This window comes from Schistocerca americana, chromosome 2, assembly GCF_021461395.2.
Source record: "Schistocerca americana isolate TAMUIC-IGC-003095 chromosome 2, iqSchAmer2.1, whole genome shotgun sequence".
Classification (NCBI taxonomy): Eukaryota; Metazoa; Arthropoda; class Insecta; order Orthoptera; family Acrididae; genus Schistocerca; species Schistocerca americana.
Window position 1 is genome coordinate 170,942,740 of NC_060120.1, and position 5,981 is coordinate 170,948,720.

Genomic DNA, 5,981 nt, shown 5'->3' on the forward strand with positions numbered 1-5,981 from the left:
ATCAATGGATTAGCGTCAAGTTTGAGGAAGACTCAGCAGCATTATTTATGCATGCGCTAACGTCCACTAACTTTATGTCTGGTGACCAACATTTTGAGCAGACTGGTAGCCCTCTCTTACCCATGATAGCTAATTTATTTATGTAGGATTTTGAACAAAAGCGCTCAGTCCTGCAATTTTAGAACAGACATAATTCTGGAGATACGTCGATGACACTTTCATAGCTCGACACGACTTTGATTATAAATTGGTGAGTTTCCTAAGAATCCTAACACCATTCGCGAAAGTATCATGTTTACCATGGAACGTCTACATCGTTACGCCACAATTCACAGTTAAGTGCCTGGCAAAGAGTGTATCGAACCACCTCTAGGCTTCCAGAATGAGATTTTCACTCTGCAGCGGAGTGAGCGCTGATACGAAACTTCCTTGCAGATTAAAACTGTGTGCCCGACCGAGACTCGAACTCGGGACCTTTGCCTTTCGCGGGCAAGTGCTCTACCAACTGAGCTACCGAGGCACGACTCACGCCCGGTACTCACAGCTTTACTTCTGCCAGTACCTCGTCTCCTACCTTCCAAACTTTACAGAAGCTCTCCTGCGAACCATGCAGAACTAGCACTCCTGAAAGAAAGGATATTGCGGAGACATGGCTTAGCCACAGCCTGGGGGATGTTTCCAGAATGAAATTTTCACTCTGCAGCGGAGTGAGCGCTGACATGAAACTTCCTGGCAGATTAAAACTGTGTGCCTGACCGAGACTCGAACTCGGGACCTTTGCCTTTCGCGGGCAAGTGCTCTACCAACTGAGCTACCGAAGCACGACTCACGCCCGGTACTCACAGCTTTACTTCTGCCAGTACCTCGTCTCCTACCTTCCAAACTTTACAGAAGCTCTCCTGCGAACCATGCAGAACTAGCACTCCTGAAAGAAAGGATATTGCGGAGACATGGCTTAGCCACAGCCTGGCAGAAGTAAAGCTGTGAGTACCGGGCGTGAGTCGTGCTTCGGTAGCTCAGTTGGTAGAGCACTTGCCCGCGAAAGGCAAAGGTCCCGAGTTCGAGTCTCGGTCGGGCACACAGTTTTAATCTGCCAGGAAGTTTCACCTCTAAGCTATTTCTCTTCCGTTCCACTCTTGAACTGGGCGCGCCAAAAACGAGCACTTAATTTTTTATGTGCGAGCTCTGATTTCTTTTGTTTTATTAAGATGCTAATTTCTCCCTACGTAGGTAGGCGCCAACAAAATATTTTCGCAATCGGAGGAGAGAGATGTCGATTGAAATTTCGTGAGAAGTTCCTGCCGCAACGAGAAACGCCTTTGTTTTTATGACTGCTATCCCAATTCACGTATCATATCAGTGGCACTCTCTCCCCTATTTTGCGATAGTAAAAAGAGAGCTGCCCTTCTTTGAAATTTTCGATGTCCTCCATTCAATCCTTGCGCACCCCACACCCAACAGCAATACCCCAGAAGAGAGCGGAAAAGCATGGTGTAAACAGTCTCTTTAGTAGTAGTCCGTAATTATTTAGAAGAGATTACAGCATTTAGATTTGTGTCGTTTAATTTAGCAGATCTCTTTTAGTACTTATGTGGATGACTTCACATTTTCATTATTTAGAGTCGACTGCTGCTTTTCGCACCATACAGATACCTTGTGTAAATCATTTTGCAATTGGTTATGACCATCTGATGACTTTACGAGATGGTAAATGATAGCATCCTCTGCAAACCATCTACGTGGACTGCTAAGATTGTCTCCTATATAGTTTCTGTAGATGAGGAACAGCAGAGGTCCTATAACACTTCCGTGGAGGTTCTTCTCCATAATTACTTTTGAATGTACACTGAAATGTTGTAACACATAAACATCTTTCATATTCTAATGTACAAAAACTATTTTCTTGCATTGTCGCTGTTTTGTCGAGGCACTGCACCCATAACGCCAACTGGTAGGTGCAACATAAATCTCTGTAATTTTACTGTTCTATTCGTGCTTGGAAAATTTATAACTTAGAAACGAATTAATCATTTGTAGATGCCCTGTATGATTAGCAAACAAGTTGTACAACTGATAAGGGAACCGCGCCTACTCGTCATCATCGATTTCGTTCATATTTCTGATATTTACGGGGCTTGGCCAGAAGCGAAACTGACACAAGCGTTAGCGTGGTTCGGAGGAGGCATGAGCCTTTCATGTGAGCGTAGTTTCCAGGCAGCGAATGGAGCAGTGGAAAGAGTACAGCACGGCAATCGGGAATCACGGGTTCGAGTCCCTACGTGGAAACGTTTTTATTTTCAATTTTTACTTTACTTCCATTGTAAGTAAACTGAAATGATGCTCAATATACTGTAATTTTTAATTCTTACAATCCCTTCCCTGAAATTTATTTACAATCCCAAATTTTTAGTTTCTTTCCTTTTCATGCCTTTTGAGAAAATATTAATAAAAACAATACACTAAACATTATTTTGGTTTATTTACAGTGTAAGTAACATAAATACTGACAATTTAAAAACAATGTTTCCACATTGAGGCTCGACGTCACAGTCCTCGGATTACCGTTGTGTTTCCCCTCTTTCCGATTTCACTGATGCTACGTCGATTTGTTTGATATCGACGCAGTGTCTCAGCAGGTGGCTTCTAGAGCGAAATTGTAATATTTCTAAATTGATCATTAGTAAATTACACGCTGCTCAGCAAGAAACCTACGTTCCACCACCTTTCGGACATACCTCTGGGACAGAGGCTAAAAGTTGTACAGCGACCGTCAAGGTGAGTCGGTGATTGAATTAAAACCACACAATGGTATACGAGATTATTCATTAAGTACTTCCATGGTGTCAGAAGACGAATGCAAAAAAACTACAAGATGTTCATAAAGTACATTTTAGTGGGCAGAATTCTCTGGGTTTTAACTCAGAATTCAGGTGTCCAGTATGGGCACAGTTTCAGGCGCTACACGTGGCAAACTTCAATAAGGGTTAGAAAAGCATGTGTGCGCCATCCACTGGTAGTCGCTGCTGCTGCTACCCAGAAAAGTGCAACCACATCAGCCTGCTTTCGGAATCTGTTCACTGGGTTGCCTTCGCAGATGCAAACTAATTCGATGTGGCAATATGGATCAGAGGATTTGTCTACATGTTCTGACTTGCCTGACTCCTAGAGGTGCGTTCTACTACACACCACGGTAGGTGTGACGATTGAAAACTTGGAGGCTGCTCCACTGGTCTGTGTAATTTTTACCTAAGTCTCATCCGTTTCACTCAATAGCCATCTAAAACTGCGAAGGTGTACTACGGGGAAAATCCGAGTGTATCAGAGACAAGAGGGTCAGCACAAAAGCATTAGTCACTGATAAAACTTTGGCGTCCAAGAATAAAACATAGCAAACGCCGGGTCACGAAAGCCGCAATGCTTACGACTTCTGTCGGAATGTCAGGCACCGAAGCCTCAGAACAGTAATCCCCCTGACAGCGCAATCGTGAAATGAATAGTTTCCATGATTTGTCGAGCTGAAAGCCATTGTTTCGCAAGGGTGCCACACCAACCCACCGTCATCGATTTCGTTCAGATTTGTGGTATATGCAGGGCTTGGCCAGAAATGAAAGTAGCAGAAGTGGCAGCTCTAGATGGCCAAGCGCTAAAAAGAAAATAGTATTTTCCGTGCGACTCGGGCATAGTTTCCAGACAGCGACCGACTCACCTTGACGGTCGCTGTACAACTTTTAGCTTCTGTCCCAGAGGTATGTCCGAAAGGTGGTGGAACGTAGGTTTCTTGCTGAGCAGCATGTAATTTACTAATGATCAATTTAGAAATATTACAATTTCGCTCTAGAAGCCACCTGCTGAGACATTGCGTGGATATCAAACAAATCGACGTAGCATCAGTGAAATCGGAAAGAGGGGAAACGTGCTTAGAAAATGAGTTCAGAATATGACAACCAGAATATCTCGAACGTAGAGTGTCGCTGGATTAAGGGGGATTCTGCCAGAGAGATTACTACATTACATTCTGGTGAAGATCCAAGGTGTTGTCTAACTTACTGGGTTGGTGCATAAGTTCGTAGCGTTTTTCCGTAAGTTACAACAAATACACGTAACAGAGACTTCAGTCTCTTTCATCCGGCAAGGAAGTTCCTTGAAGGTTATTCGACAGAAACCGGAAAAGGTGAAAATCTGAGAGCGCAAGACCAGGTGAATAAGGTGGGTGCAGAATGACTTCCCAACCCACCTCCTGTACAGTGCTTTCTGTCAAGCAGAATTCACACAGACCTTATCGTGGAGTAGCATTACTTCACGCAGTCTTCCTGGTCGTTTTTATAGTATTGCGTCTGCAACACGTCTCAGCTGTTGACAGTAAGTGTCAGCAATGATGGTTGCACATCGGTAATGCAATTCGTAGCACACCACACCGTTGCTATTCCACCTGACGCAAAACATTATCTTTTGTGGATGTACGCAAGTCTTCGTTCTAAGAGTTTCTGCTATGTTTGGGATCAACCATTTCTTCCTTTTCCATACGTTAGCATGAAGACACTGTGGTCACCAGTAACGATACAGGATAGGAATGGTCGGCGTTGTTCACGAGGCAATTTATGACGACAAAGTAGAGATGCTGATTTTTGTGATTTTGTCTTGGAGCATGTGGTACTCATACACCCAATGTTTGAACCTTCCCTATTGCATGCAAGTGTCGCACGATAGCGGAATGATCACACTTCCTCACATTTGCCAGTTCTCGAGCACACTGACGTGAATCATTCTGGATTAACGCTTTTAAACGATCTTCATCAAACCTTGGAGGTCATTCTGAACGTGGAGAGTCACTAAGCAATCCCCCCTACAATCAAATGGCTCAAATGGCTCTGAGCACTATGCGACTTAACTTCTGAGGTCATCAGTCGCCTAGAACTTAGAACTAATTAAACCTAACTAACCTAAGGACATTACACACTTCCATGCCCGAGGCAGGATCTGAACCTGCGACCGGAGCGGGCGCTCGGTTACAGACTGTAGCGCCTAGAACCGCACGGCCACTCCGGCTGGCCCCTACAATCAGAAAACTATCTTCTTGCCGTGCTATGCCCACTATCATTAACCCCAAACACTGAGAAAATGTTTCTGGCTACCTCCGCTGCTGTCATCTATTGAACTCAAACAGACGAATATGTCCGATACCTCCACTTTCTAGCGTCCACAGCACCAGCTCCACTCACTATCTCCAGATGACAATATATAAACATAAATACCACCAGTCAACTACAAATAAAAAATTACAACCGTTAAATAAACCCATTGCAACCAGAAGACCCTCAAGCAAAACAATAATGCTACGAACTTACGCACGAACCTCATATTTCTCAGCTTGTGTAGCGCCACACGCAGCACATGCATTATTTTGAAATCATATTAGCAAAACAGCAATTACGGAGATCTCAGACATTGGGTTCTACGTCTGCCAAATTGTTTAATTTCAATCATCAACTCAACCTGATCATATACAATTAGTTGTTGTTGTGGTCTTCAGTCCGGAGTCTGGTTTGATGCAGCTCTCCATGCTACTCTATCCTGTGCAAGCTTCTTCATCTCCCAGAACCTATTGCAATGTACATGCGTCTGAATCTGTTCAGTGTATTCATCTCTTAGGCTCCCTCTAAGATTTTTACCCTCCACGCTCCCCTCCAATACTAAATTGGTGATCCCTTGATGCCTCAGAGTATGCCATACCAACCGATCCCTTCTTCTAGTCGAGTTGTCCCCCAAATTGCTCTACTCTCCAATTCTATTCAGTACCTCCTCATTAGTTATGTGATCTACCTATCTAATCTTCAGCATTCTTCTATAGCACCACATTTCGAAAGCTTTTATTCTCTTCTTGTCTAAACTATTTATCGTCCACGTACACTCGATACAAATACTTTCAGAAACGACTTCCTGACACTTAAATCTATACTTGTTAACAAATTTCTCTTCTTCAG

The 5,981-nt window shown here is 43.6% G+C and overlaps 1 non-coding gene across 1 annotated transcript; it reads right to left on the reverse strand.

Moving 5' to 3' along the window:
- Positions 1-445: 445 nt before the first annotated feature.
- On the reverse strand, positions 446-520 carry Trnas-cga. The gene has a single exon. It is a non-coding gene; the product is annotated as a tRNA-Ser (tRNA).
- Positions 521-5,981: the final 5,461 nt, after the last annotated feature.